The sequence below is a fragment of the Enhydra lutris genome, unplaced genomic scaffold (genome assembly GCF_002288905.1).
Source record: "Enhydra lutris kenyoni isolate GAN:26980312 unplaced genomic scaffold, ASM228890v2 scaffoldscaffold1, whole genome shotgun sequence".
Lineage (NCBI taxonomy): Eukaryota > Metazoa > Chordata > Mammalia > Carnivora > Mustelidae > Enhydra > Enhydra lutris.
This window is the reverse complement of record NW_019154085.1, coordinates 23,045,978-23,066,385: the sequence shown is the minus strand read 5'-3', so window position 1 is coordinate 23,066,385 and position 20,408 is coordinate 23,045,978.

Genomic DNA, 20,408 nt, shown 5'->3' with positions numbered 1-20,408 from the left:
TATTATGTGTTGGTACTAGATAAAACTTAGCATGTATCTAATTGTAAGGATTAAGAATTAAAAGGTTTCTATGATTGAAAGATTGTTCTTAGATCAGAAAACCTGTTTTAGTCTTAGCCCTGTCTTTACATTGGCTCTGTGATTTAAGGAAAATCCCTTGTCGATCAACTTTAGTCTTACCTTTTGTGTAGCAAATGCATTAATTTACAAACTCCAAAGGAAATTTGAATTCTCTGAATTTCTTTTATCATAACCTCACATTTAAGTTAATGACAGCATAAAGATGATTTAAGGGATTCTGGTGGATCCAGTAGAAAAAAACAGAGTCCATCAAGTCTTAAAGATAACAGCAGGGTTCTTAGGAGAAAGAGACATTCTTCTTCATGCTAAAGCAACACTGTTGAAATATTAGTTACTTCTATCAGGTATTACATTTTTACCCATTTAAGAATGCCTGGGGTGCCTGGGTAGCTCAGTGGGTTAAAGCCTCTGCCTTCAGCTCAGGTCATGGTCCCAGGGTCCTGGGATCAAGCCCTCTGCTTGGCAGGGAGCCTGCTTCCTCCTCCCTCCCTGCCTACCTCTCTGCCTACTTGTGATCTTTGTCTGTCAAATAAATAAATAAAATCTTAAAAAAGAATGCCTGACAAAGATATTAAGAAACATGAAAGGGTTTATCTCAACCTAACTCCATACTTTAAACTCTACACATTTCAACAAAAAATATTTTCTCTCCATATTCAATTGTATTCATTTTAAAGATAATTGTTCTGAGATTTAAAAATAAGGAAAACAATGGTTTAAGATATCTCATGTCTTAATTGAACTGAAGCTTTTTAATGACATAAATTTTTCTTTTGCTGACTTACTGACAACATTGTTCAAAATGACGTGGAAACAAAAGCTTTGACTAATGATAAGTCATTCTGTCATATTCAGGCTCTCTCTTTTTCTTTTTTTGGTCAATCTTATTGAGGTATAATTAATACATAAAATAGTAAGATACTTAAATGTACATTCATAGTGATTTGATATACATATATATTGTGAAAAGATTCTCCCCATCGGCTTAACACCTCCATCAACTCATATATTTATCACTTTTTTGAATATGTGAGAACATTTAAGTTCTACTCTCTTGACAAATTTAAGTTATACCATATCGTCTTATCAACTATAATTACCATCTTTTACATTAGGTCCTCAGACCTTACTCATTGTGGAAAGTCTGTACTCTTTTATCAACTTCTCTCTATTTTTCCCATCCCCCAGCCTCTTTTAATGACTTTTCTATGCTATTTCTTAGAGTCTGATTGATTGATTTAGATTTCACGTAGAGGTGATACTGTGCATTTTGTCTTCTCTGTCTGGCTTATTTCACTTAACATAATACCTTCACCTTCCATTCATGTTGTTGCAAATGACAGGATCTTCTTTCTTGTGGCTGAATAATATTCATATATATGTGTGTGTGTGTGTGTGTGTATACACACACATATATATGTATAAATATACACACACACATATATATCACGTTTCCTTTATCCATTCATCCATTGACAGACTCTTAGGTTATTTTCATATCTTGGCCATTGGGAATGGCGCTGCAATGAACATGGGTGTGTGGGTAGCTTTTGAATGACCCATTTTCATTTCCTTAAGATATATAGTCAGAAGTGGGATTGTTGGATCATATGGCAGTTCTATTTTTAATATTTTGAGGAACCTTCTTACTGTTTTTCATTCAGGCTACACCAATTTATATTCTTACCAATAGTCCACAAAGGTTCCCTTTTCTCTACATCTTCAGCAATACCTGTTATCTCTTTCCCTTTTTATGATAGTTATTCTAAGATGTGAAGTGATATCTTATGACAGTTTTGATTTGCATTTCCATGATGATTAGTGATGATGCCATGTGCTTCCTCTTGTCTGGTCAGGTCTAAAATAACCTGAGTTCTCTTCTCACAAGAAGGTGTCACCTTTGCCTCTTTATGTAGATGCTAGGTAAGTGAGTGGTGTCTTCAGGGGTCAAGACCATACTGGGAAGACAACCACAGCAGTGAAGGAGGACTTTTCACAAAGACCAAACAGAAATTAAAAATGTCACAATAGAAATGTCACTCTGAAGAATTCTCAGTAGACCTTGGGAGGGCAACTTGCTGTTGCTGACTAAGTGTTCTGGCTCCCTGCAAATTGCTGATTGTTGTTGTTCATCGGGTAAGATTATGTTACTGTCTTTGTTTTCATGCATTTGGTAAAGGCTCTGCCAAACCAGCCCCCAGGGATAGGGGCTGAGTTAAGTGGGAGTTGTAAAGTGAGTTAAGTTCTCTGCAGGCATCTGCATGGCAGTGGTGGCTTCTGCACGGCAGTGGTGGCTTCCTCATTCACTCACACAGGAGAGCTGCCAGGGAGAAGCTGGAGCCCTTCCAGCTGTTGGGGATGTCCAGGCCCAGCTTACGCATGAGGAGCTGTATTTATCACACTTCCCATGGAGATGTAGGGCAGCCCAGTCATCCTTCAGGATCCACTGCAAATTCATAAGGTAGCAGGCGGGCCTCCAGCTAGGGACTTGGTCACACACCAGAAGCAGGGGTAAGTTTTTAGAACCCTTGACGTGAAACCTAAACAAAGGATTATGTCTGCTTTGGAGGCAGCTGTAGTTGCTGCCTTCCAATTCAGACGTCTCCCCAACATCCCCTTCTCCCTAAGGGGCACGATGATGCCCCATAGCTGGATCCCTTGCTTGCTGCAAATCCTAACTGTGTGGTATCAGTGCAGGGCAGTGCCAAACTGGGTGCAAAGGGAACAGACCTTAACATAATAAAATAAATCTACCTCAAGACTGTAACATAGAAACTCTGCATATATTTACATTCATACAGATCCTTCCCAAATTCTTCCAGAAAATAGAAATGAACACTCATTTTACAAGGCCAGTATCACTCTGTTACCAAAACCAGACAAGGATACTACAAGAAAAGAAAATTACAGGTCAATATGCCTGATGAACATAGACACAAAAATCCTCAACAAGATACTAACAAACCATATTCAACAATACATGAAAAGGATCATGATCCTTTAAATTGAATGTACTATGATCAAATGGGATTTACTCAAGGGAAGCAGTGGTGGTTCAACATCTGCAAATTAATCAACGTGCTATATACCACATTCACGGAATGAAGGATAAAAGCCGTATGTTCATCTCAATAGATAAGGAAAAAGCATTTGACAAAGTTTAACCTCCATTCATAATTTAAAAACTCTTAACAAACTGAATTCTCTGTTTGTTGTTGGTTTACTCTCATGGCCTTTTGGCTAGAAACCTTATTTGAAATCCCGAGGAATAAAGCTAAAACCTAAAATGGAAAGCAATTAAATAGCCTATATACTTTACTAAATGTAGTAACAGAGTTACCATATCAGCAACTTGGCTTCTAGTGATTATGTCCATCATCCTACTTTAAGTAAATCTTACTATTTGTTCAGCAAACTTATATTTACTTCAGAAATTGAATGAATACATTTATATTCCTGGATTTCATATAATTATTCTAGCCTTTTAATTCTATCGGTTGCATAATAAAATATAAACATTTTCAATGATGTAGGTCCTATGGTGTAGGTCTGTGGGATAATACAAGAGGGCTTTGTCATTATTCTAATATCTTTCAGCTGCTTCTATAAAGAAATAAAATCTACTTTTAAAACTGCTTTCTTTACAAGCATGCAATTAAGACAAGTTCCGATTAAATGTCTTCCAATTTCTAGGACAACAATTTACCACTAAACCTTCCTAAATAAAACATGGAACTGCTACCATTTATGCCCCAACTCTCCTCCACAAGTAGGTTTTGTCAATTCCTTATGCATTCTATATTATGTTTTAAAATTTCAACTATATTCTTGGCTCTGAGTTAAACACTAAGGACACAGTGATCAGGAAGGTGCAGTCATCATCTTTCAGGGAAGGCTGGAATTCATTGCCATCGAGTATGTTAAGTGTTCTGGAGCACAAGGGGCTAGGTAAAATATTATTAACAGCAACATCAGCCCTTGAATGTGTGTGTGTAGGTGTGTGTGTGTGTGTGTGTGTGTGTGTGTGTGTGTGTGTGTCTCCTCTCCAGGGAAAGCTTTTTGCAGAAGTAGTGCTTAAATGGATACTTGAAGATTGAGTGGAAGTTAAGTAAAGATTGAGAAGCAGAGATACTCATGGAAGCTACAATAGTGCAAGCATTTGTTTTGGTGGCCTGGAGTGACATAGTGACAGCAGAATAAAGAAGTAAAAGGTAAGTTTAAGATGTAGAATTTATAGCACATCATGAGTAATTAGGTTTGGGGAGTAGTGGGGAGTCAAGGCTGACCACTACTTTGTTGGCTTGGAAAACTGAGTGGGTGGAGATGCCATTCACTGAGATAAAGATCACATGAGGAGGAAAAAAAAATGAGTTCAAAGGAAGATGTAAGTGACTGACTCGGTTTGGACTTGATGAGAAAGAGAGCGCTCAAGGGCCTGTGTGTGTGTGTGTGTGTGTGTGTGAGAGAGAGAGAGATAGAGAGAAAGAGCTCTCTAGTGTCTCTTCTTATAAGTATACAAATCCTATGGAATCAAAGCCCCACCCTTAAGACCTCATTTAATCTTAGTTAGTTCCTTATACTCCTGATAGGCTCTAACCCTAAATAAAGTCACATGGAGAGTTAGGGCTTTAATTCATATGAATTTAGAGGTTGGGGACACAACTCAATCCACAGCACCACTAATAAGTGAGAAATTCACAAGTACTTATAATACTAACACATACTGTCTGAACCTCTAGTCTCTATTTTGTATCCCTAAAAATAAATGGGCAAAAAGTACTTATTATTTGGAGAAATGTCTTATGATACTGTTTTCTCTACAGTAGCAGAACAAACAAAAGTTATATTAAAATTTGGGGGAAAATATATTCAAAGTGGCCATTTTCATAATGACTTTGTAAATTAGTTTCTTTTGATATCAAATAAATCAAACACTAAGATAAAAAAAACAACATGGATTTAAAAATGGTTGTGATTAATGTCTTGGTATGTATTCTGTATTGCCATTAAATAAGAAAAATGTATACAGAAAATTCAGCTACAAAGAGTTCGTCTGAGTTGGATATTTCAAATGTCTGTGACAACAATTTTATTTCCATAGAAAGGATTATGAATTTTTATGTAAAGAAATTGTGGGGTCAGGAAATCTCCAGTATAGCACAGATGCTGTCACACTTGAGAAAATGAAAAGATATGACATGTTTCTTGTATATTCTGATATATATGTGGATTTAAAATTAACCCAATAAAATACATAGGAGATACATTGAGAGAGTATTTTTTCTGAGTTCAGAATTATTTTGAAACTCTATTTGTATAGTTTTCTTAAGTATAATAGAATGAACGAGAATAAAGATCTTTAAACTATGTGTTTAATTACTTTTTAAAAAAGATTTTATTTATTTATTTGTCAGAGAGAGAGAGAGCACAAGCAGGGAGAATGGCAGGCAGAGAGAGAAGCAGGCTCTTGGCTGATCAGGGAGCCTGATGTGGGACTTGATCTCAGGACCCTGGGATCATGATCTGAGCCAAAGGCATCTGCATCACCCAACCAACTGAGCCACCCAGGAATCACTATGTATTTAATGACTTAAATAAAGATATTTTTCATCTAATTAAGAAATTATGAGATAAGGAGGACAGGTACCTTTTTTTCTCTTTAGATGAGCAATTATCCATTTAATACTGGAAATGTTACAATATTGTTCAAAATAATGCAACTGCTATTGGCATATTTTGCCAGTTTCTCCTTCAAGGTGTCTGTTTCCCTCTCTTATAAATTCAGAAAGCAGTAAAGCTTGTCTTCTTAGTGTTTTGAATTTTCACTGCCTTCAAGCATCTATTAACATCCTCAAAATCTTCATATTAAATCCATCTTTCTTATGTTGCATTTCAAGCCTAGTGATGTTTCTTTCTTATCATTGTAGTTCTCTTCCTCTTGTTCTAAATTTCAATTGTGTCCTACTCCAATATAAGTTCTTGCCATAGTCATTTTTATGTATTTCATAGTTTATATTTCCTTTTTCTATGTTTCCTTCTTTCTATGTAATCTTCCTCCAAGATATGTGAGCATTTTATATAATATGTTATACTATTATGTACTAAGGAGAAAACCAGTGAGAGAGGATATGGGTTGAAATTTTAGATAAGGTGATACATGGAAGTGTTCACTAGAAAAGTGGAGTAAAAACCTAAAGCAAGAGTAGAAATTAGCCTTGCAGGTATGAGAGGGAATCACAATCTAGGCAGAGGGACAGCAAATATAAACCCTAGGACAGAAATAAGCCAGGTATATACAAGAGACTGATCATTAATCAGTTATTTTTTCCCTATTTTCAGGCTTCATAAGTATTCCTTAAATAAAGGGCATATAAATCCCAAGAATATATTTTATATATACATGTAAAATAAAATAAGCAAATACTAAATCCTTTGATCAAGTAGTTGCTTTTTTATGAAATGTTGTTTACAATAATATATATTAACTTCTGAAGGTCAATTTTAAAGAAGTATTTGATTCTAATGAGTCCAGTATGATTTAATTTTACATCTAATTATTTAAATTTCATTTAAATAGTAAAACTATTATTAATTTAATAATACACTATATGTTAACTAAATTGAATTTAAATTTTTTTAAAATAAAATTAAAAAGTAAAACTAGTCATAAACTCATATACCTTTTAGAAAAAAATGGCAAATGACAAAATGGCAAAAAAGGAACTTGACTATATAACACAAAGTGAAATCCTAGTCTAAATTGTTGAAGTAAATGATCTCTGTTAGGTAAAATTCTGTCTCTTCTAAAGTAGATAAAATTCTACACATTTTATAGGAGGTTTGATGCAGAGGGTTCTGGTAACTTATCCAAGATCAGTAAAGTCAAAAATTTCAAGCCTAACTCTATCACTTACAAAGCCTGTGCTATTTTATAAGTATGTAGTTTGTTTATGGCTTTATGTATAAGCAGTCTTATCCCAAATGATCCCTAAGAAATGTGTCAGTGCTTATACTTGTTCTTGATAGCCTATATTTAATGTAGCATTGGGAGCATTAACAAATTTAGATCTGATTTCACTTCAGTTGAAATAACATTTCATTATTTTTTGAGTTCACAATTAATATATTTTATAGAAAATGGTTGAAGACAAATTAATTCCCCTTTTTTAGTATATTATCATATAAGAACAGATGACCCTGCTTCCAGATACATAGGATTATTCACAGGAAAACAAATAGAGAATTCCATTAGTTGAATAGTCTTTTTAATATAATGTTCTATTGTCATTACTTATGTTGACTTCACTTTCATTTCTCTCTTTAATGTGAGTGTGCTGACCTCATTACTCTTATTCAAGCTGTTATCACAAGGATTTTTTTTTTTTTTAAGGTTTATTTACATTGGAGAGAGAGAGCAAGCGAGTGAGGGGAGGAGTAGAGGGAGAGGGAGAAACTTTAGATGTTAGACTTTGTGCTGAGCAGGAGCATGGAGCCTGTCACTGGCCTGTCTCACAACCTTGAAATTAGGACCCTGAGATCAGGACCTGAGCTGAAACCAAGAGCTGGATGCTCAACTGACTGGGCCACCAGGTGCCCCTTGTTATCACAAGGATTTTTATGACAGTTTTGTATTCTTGACAAAAAGTTTTATTGTACCATCATTGATCATTTTAATAGGAACAGAATTAAAGAATTTGAAAAGGTTTTTTTTTGTTTTTTTTTTTTTTAGAATATGTTCATATCCAATTCCAGTTTAGGAATTCATGCAGAACAGACATTTATAAACATCACTCTGTTTAACTGTATTTATGAAAACCTTTTTAAAAGAGTATCTTTTATAATACTTGTCAGAAAAAAAAAAACAAGGTGAATTGCAAACCATAGAATTCATGATCATGCTGCATATGATTCCTTAAAACTGGGATAAAGGAGAACTTTTATGACTAGGACAGGCTGAGACAATTCACACTGCATGTGGGTAAAAGTTAAGTGTCATTAGATCTAAGCCATAACACATTGTTTCCTTTTTAAAATTTAATATATACTAATAATAAAGTTTGACATACAGAGTTCACTGCTAAATAGATGTCTTATTTAATCCCATGCTATCATTCCAAATATTAAATATTTCTTAAATGTTGTAAATATATCTAAGTAATTTGCTTAAGGTCACGGAGTGAGAAGGGCAATCCTAGGATCTGAACCCAGACAGTCTGAATCTAGTGATTTCCTTCTCTTCAGCATTACGACTGCCTCTGAGTGTTCCCCTCCCTGGCCTGCATCAGACCTGTGCTAAGGTGCTCAAGTTACAGCGGTGTACATGATAGCTGTGAGAAAGCTGGCCAGAGTTATACTGACAGTCCTGTTACCTTAAAATAGGTCAGTAGGATCAGGGCCATATGAAAACTGGATGAACTTGCAAATCTTTATTAGTTCAGTGCTATAACCAACAAAATTATGAGAAGTCAGAACAACTGATGGTAAAAATAGGAATAAAATTATGTTGGGTCTGAGAAGAACTTGCAAGAGGAAATTCTCTCCCATACATGGAGGAGCTCGAAGAAACCAGAACAGTAAAGCCTTCCTCGGCTTCAGGAGCACCACTAAGTACTACAAAGGCATCTGACTTCAGATTAAAATATTAAGTAACCAAATCAGTTAAAAAAAAGGAAAAAAACTTTAACCACATATTTTGCTTTTAAAAGTGTTTATGGATATCTTTTTTTTTTTTAAAGATTTTATTTATTTATTTAACAGACAGAGATCACAGGCAGGTAGAGAGGCAGGCAGAGAGAGGAAGGGAAGCAGGCTCCCTGCTGAGCAGAGAGCCCGATGTGGGGCTCGATCCCAGGACCCTGGGATCATGACCTGAGCCGAAGGCAGAGGCTTTAACCCGCTGAGCCACCCAGGCGCCCCTATGTATAACTGTCTATTCCTATTTCTTCTCTCTGATTCATGTTGTCAAATTGCTTCTATCTAAAAGCCCCCCACACAGGGAGAAGACACTCTTAATTGTTATTATTGACAAGTAACAATGTTTATGATAAATAGGGCTAAGATATTTGGTAATTGAAAGGAGTTAGTTTGCAGGCATCAACTTAAATTTCAATAATTGAAGATTTGTTGAATTCAGAAAGTACATGGCACAGTTTTCACTAGCAGGATAAAATACATTATCTTGCATTATATTCTGTTATCATTATTTTCTGTTGTTGACTGAGAAAAATACAGAAAGTTTTAAAAATCTTTAAAAGGTTTGTTCCCCCCCCCACGTTGGCTTGAAATAAAGGTAGGAATAAAAATACGGACACTAGGGCGCCTGGGTGGCTCAGTGGGTTAAAGCCTCTGCCTTCATGATCTCAGGGTCCTAGGATGGAGCCCTGCATCGGGCTCTCTGCTCAGCGGGGAGCCTGCTTCCCCCTCTGTCTTTCTGCCTGCCTCTCTGCCTACTTGTGGTCTGTCTGTCAAATAAATAAGTAAAATCTTAAAAAAAAACATACAGACACTGAGCAATCCAATTTGTTTAAAATTTACAATTAAGTAGCATCCTTGGAGAGACAGATAGGTTTAGAATTGTGTTCCCATTGGAGGCTGATGTCATCTCTGAAAACCTGTCACAGATACTAGCTTCAAGGGAGCCATTGGTTAAAGTCCATGATTCCTCATCCATGCAGAGCCAAACATAATGGGAAAAGTATATATTTTGTTTAGAAACAAAAATGATCATTTTTTGAAAAATGTTTAAAAAAAAAGAAGATAAATGCAGAGTTTTTGCCTAATTAAAAGGCCAATTTTCAATTACTAATGTGAAAAATAATTTGCCCTTGTAGTAATAGAATTCTTAGTAATTAGAGGACAAAAATGCTCCAAATGTATGTTATATATCCTTATAAATCTATATTTTCTTTCTATCATCTATCCAGCTTAAATCAGTTAACTTATTTTATAAAAATAGGAAAAATAAATCTGACTAGATTTTACAGATTACCATATGTAATATTAAAATTAAATGCTTTTATGTTTTATGTTGATAACCATTATCATTTTAGAGATTTTTGTTTGGCTAACTTTTGATGAATCAAATAATATATAAATATCAAAAAGAATGAATAAAAAACAAATAATCTTTTAATAATCAGACATCCCTTGTGAACATCACTGATCATTTATTTTAAAAGGATTTCTTTTCCCCAACTCACTTTTCCATCTGCTGAGTCAGAATCGGAGATGAAAATAATGATTTCTTCCTGTGACCTGAGTGACATACAAAGTTAAGAAATATCTAAGTGCTTGATTAGTAATTTATTACCTTACTCCAAACATGAAGTGTCCAGAGATTGAATTGATTTAGCAACATTGCTTGGGCCCAGAGACTTGAGGAAGGATTTGGGTTACTAGTTTGTTGTTTGTTGTTTTCCTGAGTACTGATATAGTCTGTCATGTCAAAATATGCATAATATTATCATATTTTCCAAAGTAACAGAGTGATTTGTTTAGAAGTTGTTCAGATTATGTCATTTTTCTCTTTTTTAAAGATTTTATTTATTGGGGCACCTGGTGGCTCAGATGGTTAAGCATCTGCTTTTGGTTCAGGTCATGATGCCAGGGTTCTAGGATTGAATCCCACATCAGGCTCTCTGCTCAGTGGGGAGCCTGCTTCACTCCCTCTACTGTTCTCCCTGTTTGTGCTCTCTTGCTTTCTCTGTCAAATAAATAAATAAAATCTTTTAAAAAATTAAAAAATAATAATTTAAAAAATTAAAAAGTAAAGATTTTATTTATTTATTTGAAAGAGAGAGAGAGGGAAAGCACAGAGGGAGAGTGGCAGGGAGAAGCAGTCTCCCCACTGAACATGGAGCCCCATGTGGGGCTCCATCCCAGAACCCTGAGGTCATGACCTGAGTAAAAGGCAGACCCTTAACTGACTGAGGCATCCAGGTACCCCAGATTTTTATTTCTCTTTTCAAAACTTTCCCACTGCCTTCCATCTCATGCACACTAAAAACCAAGATCTTTATAGTCATCTCAAAAATTGTATTTGACCCAGTCTTCATTATGTCTTTGAACTCATCTCCTATTACTCTCCTCCTCCTTCAAAAAGCTCCAGCCATGGCAGCCTTATCATTGGTTCTTGAAGGAGCCAGTTATGTTACTGCCTAAAAGTCTTTTCGCCTGCTATTTTATTCCCTCTGCCAGATTATGCTTTCTTCTCACACTTGCAACGCTAATTTCTATGGGATTTTACTCAAAGCTGCTTTTCCAGTGAAGGCTTCTATGTGCCCCCTATATAAAATTTCAACCCATTTTCCTCTTCTCTCATTTTTTTCTCTTTAGTATATATTACTGTTACTACATAATTTGTGCACTTATCTTTATTTTCAATATATCTCCCTAGATGTAAGCTCTTTAAGATTGGGGATTTCTGATTCTTTCACTGATTTTTGTGTCCTCTGTGCCTGGCATATTGTAGATGTTCAATTAATTTATATAAGAGTGTTTATATAAATAACAAAATAGAATACTTTATGTCAAATAACTTGTACAGAATTATATATAATACTATATAGTAATACTATTACTATAATTAGATGATACATAAAAATTACCAGAAATTTTTCTACATAAAGCCAATAGTTCTAACTGGTATTTCACTTAACTTATTATTCATTTTGGTTAAAAATATATGCCTGGTCCATGGTTTCAGAATCAGATTTCCAACAGAGATCTTGCCTGTAGTGAAGGCAGCCTTCTTGATATTGCCTCATTACATTGATCTGCATGGTACTGTTAAGATGAACTTAATGCATGTATTTAAACATTTCAGCATCACAACATATCCTTGGTTCCTGTGTGTGTGTGAGATATAGCAGGTCCTCAAATATTTATTGAAAAAATGACTGAATTAATGTAGAAATTTTTAATATATACCTTTAAAAAATCCGATGAAAACTAGCATCACTAGTAAAAGTTAGCATCATTTTATTTTATTTTATTTTATTTATTTATTTTTTTAGATTTTATTTATTTATTTGACAGAGATCACAGGTAGGCAGAGAGGCAGGCAGAGAGAGAGGAGGAAGCAGGCTCCCTGCTGAGCAGAGAGCCTGATGTGGGGCTTGATCCCAAGACCCTGAGATCATGACCTGAGCCGAAGGCAGAGGCCTAACCCTCTGAGCCACCCAGGTGCCCCTAGCATCATTTTAAATAAAATTAAATTCTCATTTAAATAGAGGGAGGTAGAATGGATTATTTGCTTAAATGGGTTTATTGCATTTCAAATGCAATTTATACTGTGATTCTAGCTTTGTAACCAAATTAGTATCCATTTGACAAATATTTGAGTGCAGAATGTAGGCTGAAGAAGATAGAGTCTTTCCTCCACGGTCTTCCTCTCAATTCTTTACCTTCTCTCTCTCCCATATATACATATAAACACACATTTGCACACATGTCCACACATGATAAATGCCAGCGATAGAGAACAAAAGTAATAGGGGTAGAGTAAGGATATATGCTTATAAACATTGGTACATGTGGCAGTTCCATAAAAGAGCCTCCTCACTCAGATAAACCATTGCTTTCTGGACAGCAAGCAGAGCCTACAGAAGACTCCATAGGCTGGTCTAGCATGGTGTCCCAGAGAACAAAATAAAGGATGTGTAAGGAAAACAGCTCCCTTTAGATGAATTTTAAGATATGGAATGGGCTTCAGTAATTCTGATTTTCTTTTTTATTAGAAAGTATTTTGACAGAGTTGTCTTCTAAATGAAGCAATATTATTGTAAGAACATTAGGGACAAAAATCTAGGTTTAGCCAGTTAAGAGTCTTGTATTTTTCTCATCACTTCTGAAAATATCTATTGATTAATCAACAGGGGAAAAATTAAATCCATCCGGAATACACCATAGGATAACAGTCCAGAATGCCATACAGAGAACCACAGTGCACCACTCAACAGGTTCAATCAGCCTGAGCTGTGTTAGAATTGGGGCTAAAATAAACACTCCCAAAATCTGTTAAAATATTCTAATATATTTAAAGTGGATTTCATGTAGTGTAAAGAGGAAAACAGCATGCTCCACTGATTTTTATGAGTTTTTAAAGGTAATTTAGCATAGTTATGGTTGCATGCTAATATGCTCATAGAAAGGGGAGAAAATAATCAACAAATATAGGGTAATTAAACACCAGGGTAAGTTATAAAAGAAGGAAAACTTGGAGAATTAAATTTTAAATGAACTTCCTCAGTATCTAATTGACGAATTCTGAGAAAAGAGAAATGTAATGTGTATGCATCTGAATTTCTGTTGGCTTTCCTTCCCACTTGAATTCAGAGGAGTTGGCATTTTTGCAAATTCTTCCTGGAAACATTTGACAAGTATGGCTTTCAAACTCAGAAACAAATACCACCCTACTGACTGATTGATTCCTCAGGCCACGTTTATAAAATCACTGTGGTGCAAACCCTATTTAACACTTTCTAATTGTAGGTGTGTGGAATGCTAATTAATTAGTCATGTGATCTAATTAGTTAGCACCCCTTAATTTTAAGTAAAAATACTTCTTTTGGAGCTTCCTACAGAGGAAATGTGGTGTTCTTTTCGGAAGAGGGTATTAGCAACTCAAAAATAGTTTTGAATTTGATTTGCTTCTAACACCGCCAAACTCTTTTTGACCAACAACTATTGCAAAGTTGCTAGCCATTTGATCTCGTTAGTATTATTATAGTTATTTGGTCACTTTTAAGCTAGATGATGTCCCAAAGCGTTTACAAATATTAGCTTATCAAAGTCTCATAATAACTCTACAATGTAGGTACTATTACTAACTTTAATAAATGCTACTTTCTTATTAAATAATACTGAAACTTATACTGTAAATAAAAGCAAACAATAGACTTGACAGTTTTTCCATTTTAACTTTCTGGAAAATTTCACAGAAATTTTCAGATGGAAATATTCAGATGAAGCTTTTATGTAAGATATATTTAAAACCAAATACTAGGAAGGGCTATAATATAGACTTCATTATCAATAATAGACTTTATTATTGAGGTAGAAATTTACATTAAATATTACCTTTTCTATTTGTCTACACATTCCCTTTCCCTTATGTTGTTTAATAGATGAGTTGATTTGCCACTGAGTGTTCTATGTACGTTAATCTCTCCAAAGTAGAATAAAATTACATAGATCTTTCTTATTTTATGTTGTCTAGAAGAAGGGGTACTTAGTTAAACTGAGATCATCACCAGGGTCTTGGGTGAAATTAATGTTCTATAATAACCAGCTGCCATGATCTTTTACAAAATTTTAGTTAAGGAGAGTCCAGAAAGCCAAAACCTTCAATAAATTTTTTGTTTTGTTAAAAATACTTTGGCTCCAATCACCTTTACCTTAACATATCTGCAGATAACTTAATCACACAAATTACTATTTGCCTGTGTTCCTGGTGTTTACTAATGTCTTTTTTTTTTTTTTTTTTTTTTTTTTTTTAAATTTCACTGGCCTTGACTCTATGCTAGGGACATAGATCAGACTGTCCTAACATGAATTCTGATTGGTTTGTTGGCTGTCCCTGGAGTCTGAGCCAGAAAATCAGTAAATAATCCATGTTTCTTTGTATAAGAAAATCTGAATTGGGGAGTCCTAATTGTCCATCCCTAATTGAAAATTTAAAGTTTCTTGTTGATATATCCATGAGCAGTATTGAGGAAGCCTGCAAGTCTGAAGAATAAGAGTGGACTAAAGAAGGTAGGTCATGCTCTTTATAATGCTTTATGTCCTTAAGGGTCATTTATATATTTGCAGATAGCTTAAGAAAACCATGTAGTCTGAACAATTTCAGTTTATTCTTTCCTCCTCTGTGACAATACACATGAGGCTCTTAAGCACTAGAGACTCCAAAGTTTATTATGTATCCACTTCAAATCCCATTAAGTAATTATGTTCTAGGAATCTGGGTAAGTTACTTAGGTCTGTGTATATAATATATAAGGTCTCTAATGAGAAATATTTATTTATTCAAAATTTAAGGAGCTATAACCACTATTCTGATGTAATAGACATGATATTTCTTCTTTTCTAGAAGAAAAAAATGATGAATAGTGTGTAAGAAAATAAAAGGAAAATTAAAATACTTATCTGTTATAAGTAATGAGTTGGTAGTTGTAAATAGTTTGAGGTTTCTGGATAAAGTGAAATTATAAAAATTAAACATTTTCAAACACATCTTGGTGTGGATGTGGAGAATTTGGAACCCTTGTGCGTTCTAGTGGGAATTTAAAATGATATCGCCAGTGTGGAAAACAGTGTGGTGGGTCCTCAGCAAATTAAATAATATAAAATTACCATATGATCCACCATTTTTCACTCTTGGATATACCAAAATTAATTTAAAAAAGGGACTTGAACAGATATTTGTATATTAATGTTCATAGCAGCATTATTCACAGTAGTCAAAAGGTAGAAACATCCCAAATGACCAAGATGGATGAATTGATAAACATAGTGTATAAATACAGTGGAATCAGCTTAAGAAAATTTGGCACATGACCTTGAAGACATTACACCTAAGTGAAATAAGCCAGTCACAAAATGACTAATATTACAGGTTTACACATACATGAGTGCCAAATTCTTAGAGACAGAACCACAGAATGGTGGTTGTCAGGGGCTAAGAGGAAGGGGATATGAGGATTTGTTTCAGAGAGGTTTCAGTGTGGGGAGATGGAAAAGGTCTGGAGACGGATAGTGGTGATGGTTATATGGCAAAGTGAATGCACTTAACACCACTGACCTGAAGACCAAAAAATGGTTAAAATGGTAAAATTTATATTATGTATATTTAACCACAACAAAAAACCTTAATTTTCCCCCAAAAGTAATAGTTACTATCTTTCAAGAAATTTCAGTAATAGTTTTTCCTTTTTTCAAATTTAATTTAATTTTGGGGTTTCTGGGTGGTTCAGTGAGTTAAGCTGCTGTCTTCAGCTCAGGTCATGATCTCAGGGTCTTGGGATCAAGCCCCGCATCGGGCTCTCTGCTCAGTGGGGAGCCTGCTTCCCCCCACCCTGCCTGCCTTTTTGCCTACTTGTGATTTCTTTCTGTCAAATAAATATAAATAAATAAAATGTTTAAAAGATTATTTAATTTTATAGTATTTTTATTAACATATAATAATATAATACATATAATACATTAACATATAATGTATTACTTGCTTCAGGGGTACAGGTCTGTGAATCATCAGTCTTACACAATTCATAGCACTCACTATAGCACATATTTTCTCCAATGTCCATAACCCAGCCACCCTATCCCTACCCCCCCACCCTCAGTTTGTTTCCTGAGATTAAGAGTCCTTATGGTTTGAGTTTTTCCTTTTAATAAGGGAATTTTTTTCTATAACTTAAGCATTCTTGTATGAGCATTCTTTTCTATAAATTATGATATATTATGATGACTTGGTTCTATTTGCTCTATTAAGAAGAATCCTTTTATCAAATGTCTTATCTATTAAGTAACTTCATAGTTTTGATTCTGAGGGCAGCTATCTTAAATATGTGGAAATAAAAAAATGTAAAGTTTATGCATTAACTTTATATATTCCCACTTTACTTAAAGTTTCCTTATCGTGGGGGCATCTGGGTGGCTCTTTGTTAATTATCGGGCTCTTGATTTCAGCTCAGGTCATGATCTCATGGTCCTGGGATGAAGCACCTAGTTGGGCTCCTGCTCATCAGGGAATCTGCTTCTCTCCTTCCTCTCGTTTTGCCCCTCCCCACCAACTCACTCTCAGTCTCTCTCTCAAATAAATGAATCTTTAAAAAAATTTCCTTGTTATAGTAGTAAGTTTAATCCACAATTTCAAGTTAGAATTTAAGAAATGAATATGAATTTTAAAGTATGCTCTCTAACTCATTTTTCTATAGACCCATAGGAAACTTGAGTAGTTAGCTGTAGTTCCAGGGCTTTTAGTAACATAAACTTAGGACTCAACCCTTCAGAATGAGAAATGGCTTCAAACAAAAAAGACAGTGCAAAATTTGGAGTAAATGTACAGTGGCATCTGTTAGATAATTGGGCCTATTATGGGCAATTCTCTAAGTAATTCTAGGCCCTATAGACCAAATGTTCAGGTTGAAGTGAATAATTTTCATTTATGCTACTAGCCTTAATTTTGGTGGGATATCTATCAGTGTTAACCTTCTGTTTCCTTGTATATAAAATAATAATGGCATTACCTTTCTAATAGGTCTGTGCTTAGGATTAAATTAGAAAACCCAGTTCTGGGGTGTTGGGGTGGCTTAGTCAGTTAAGTGTCTGCCTTCAGCTCAGCTCATGATCCTCGGGTAGCGTCCCACATCAGGCTTCCTGCTCAGTTTGGGGCCTGCTTCTCCCTCCACTTGCTGCTTCCCTGCTTGTGCTCTCTCTCTCTCTTTCTCTCTCTCTCTCTGACAAATGAATAAATAAAATCCTAAAAAACAAACAAACATACAAAACAAAAACCCAGTTCCACGATCCCTTATCCACAATCCCCAAACCTACAGTGTTGTAAAAGCTAACATTTTTTCCTTACGTTAGATCCAAAATTCACTTAGCAAAAAACCTTACATAAATGGATCTGAGACTCATTTTAGTCTTTATTGATCCTAGTTAGTGTGACTTGTTTTATAAGGTTTTACTGAGAATTATTAAAGTTGTTCAGCCAAGGGTGGAGCATAACACGATATATGGTACATGAACTGAATTACCTAAGATTCTGAACATACTGGGATCCAAGGATTTTGCATAAGGGATTGTGAAGCTATATATAGAAAGCACTTAAAATACTTCACACATATTCAGCTCTTAATTTAGCTATTATAATTATTAATTTGGGCACATGTGAGAAGTTGAAGTTAAGAAGAAACTACGCTATTTCATTTAAGTTATAATCAAAAGAGTCACTTGATGTAAATTTTTTTTCCAGATCAGTAAACAAGTGTTATTATATAAGGATTAGCATTTACTTTTATGAAATCGCTGCTTCTTCCCTTCTCTTTCACATGGTGTAAAATTGTATTGCATCACTTAAAATTTTCAGGCCAAATTATTGCAAATTACTACATTAAAATTGTTTGTATCATTCTCACTGGATACTGACCTCTTTCAAAGTAAATTTATTTTTGAATGTACATTTTTGGTCATGCATGATGGACCACTTTACTATAAACAAAACAAAGCAAAAATACTTCTCCTTCCTTCTCAGTTGTAGAATAAAGAACCCTGGCTAGAGAGGATATTCAATCATGGATACCCTTAGTTTGGGTTAGTTTACTATTTCCTTGGTTATTTACAACATGAGACTTAAGCATTTCTGAAAAATTCTTGAAATACGCTTTTAAATTTTGATTTATGCAGGTGATGTATGGAGTAGGTTAAGCCATCTCTATATTGTTTATCTTTATTTTATAAGGACAATGTTCATGAAAACCATAATGAACTCATGAATTATGCTTGTGTCATAGAAAAAATTATGCCCCAGTGAATTTTTATTATCTACTATAACCACTTATATTTTTTTTCTAAATTATGAATCTCAAAATGGTTTACATATTTTATGAGAACCCAAATTAATCTTTTTAAGAGCTGCATATTTAATTTAACATAAACTTATTTTAAAATTTAAAAGAAAAATGGAACTTTGACTATCTGAGTTGTTATGTGATAGACTATTAATGTGAGACTAGAAATGCTTAAGACTTTTTTTTTCCCCTGAATTTTAGAATATTTGTTTATTTGATTTTCTTTGAAAGTGTTACCTTGAGTAACTGTCAGCTGTCCAAGGCCCAAGGCAATACACAAGTGATAACTATTACTATTCAGAATCTTTCCAAACATTGGTAAACTGATACTTTGAATGGAGGAGAAATAAAGTTACACTACTGAATTTATAATCTATTCTGACAAATGAGGACTCTAGTAATAACTACAATGACATAATACTTGTTGTATTTAATGATAAATTTATCCAAACATTTATACACTATATACAATTTTTAAATCTTGTTTGGATTTTACTGTAATTTCACATACCATAATTTTTCAGCTTCTCAAAGTAGTGTGTGGTCAGTCCCTGAACTTCCTGTATTTGATTTTTATGCATTTTTTATTTTAGTATATATCTCAAGTAATTATGACTTATATAGGTGAAAAATAAGCAATTTTGGCTTACTTTTTCATATTAATAATTTAGTCTTTATACTACTAAAATTTTTTTCATATGGCTTAGTGGATGGAAGTATATATACCACTTGATATTCCTTTTGAAAACAGATGGTTTTCTTTCTAAAATCTGAATATAAAATCTTTGAAAGCCTTCAAATATTGTTATATTAATTTTGAAGCAGAGCTCTCTGCACAGATCACAATTTTAATTTCCCAGTCACATGTAATAATTAGGTCTGTGCAAGTGTAACTTAAACAATAATACTTCCAATAGGTTAGTATATTAAAAAACAATGGCCAACAGGTGGTATGATCCTAATGAACAAGCCTTATTGTATTGTCAGCACCTATTTGACACAAATGGAATATTGTTACTTTGGGGAAACTAACATGTTACATAATACTACACCTAAAACAGAATCTCCTAGCCTAATGCTTCAGTCACTTAAGATAAAATATTATCTTGGCCTTAATAGTTATAAAAGATCAATCCCTTATAGATTATAGTAATAGTCTTATAGACCAAAATCAAACTAATTATTTTTGGAAATAATAACGAAAGGAAACAGTATACATACATATATAATTACCCTTCACTTCTACCCTAAAAATTTCTTCCTTCTTCCCTAACATTTTCGTTTCACAGCTTAACTTTGTTCTTTTCTGTCCATCTTATAGATATGTGCTGATAAATCTTCAACATTTTTAAACTTTTATTACTTTGCATGGTTATAAAAAGTTAATAACAGATTTATATTTTTATTAGCATTTATGCTGCAAATACAGGAGACATCTTAAATTCTAATTTAATGCACCTTTACAGTCCTTTTTATTAGCCCGTTAAGCTGTACTGTTTTATTGAAATGTGCATTGCATTTGTGCCATAGTCAAAATAGTGGTATGGATCTAGATTGTAAAGAAAAAATATCTCTAGTAGTTGGATAAAGTATGCACTCAACAGTCTTGAAAGCCTACCATAAACATTACTGGCTCATTGAAGGTGTAACAGTAATGACATATCTTTTAGTATTATAAATAAAGTGTTCCTCATATTCATACATCCATAGGTAGGAGATTTTTACTGGTAGGTAAAGTAAGACATCTATTATTGATGA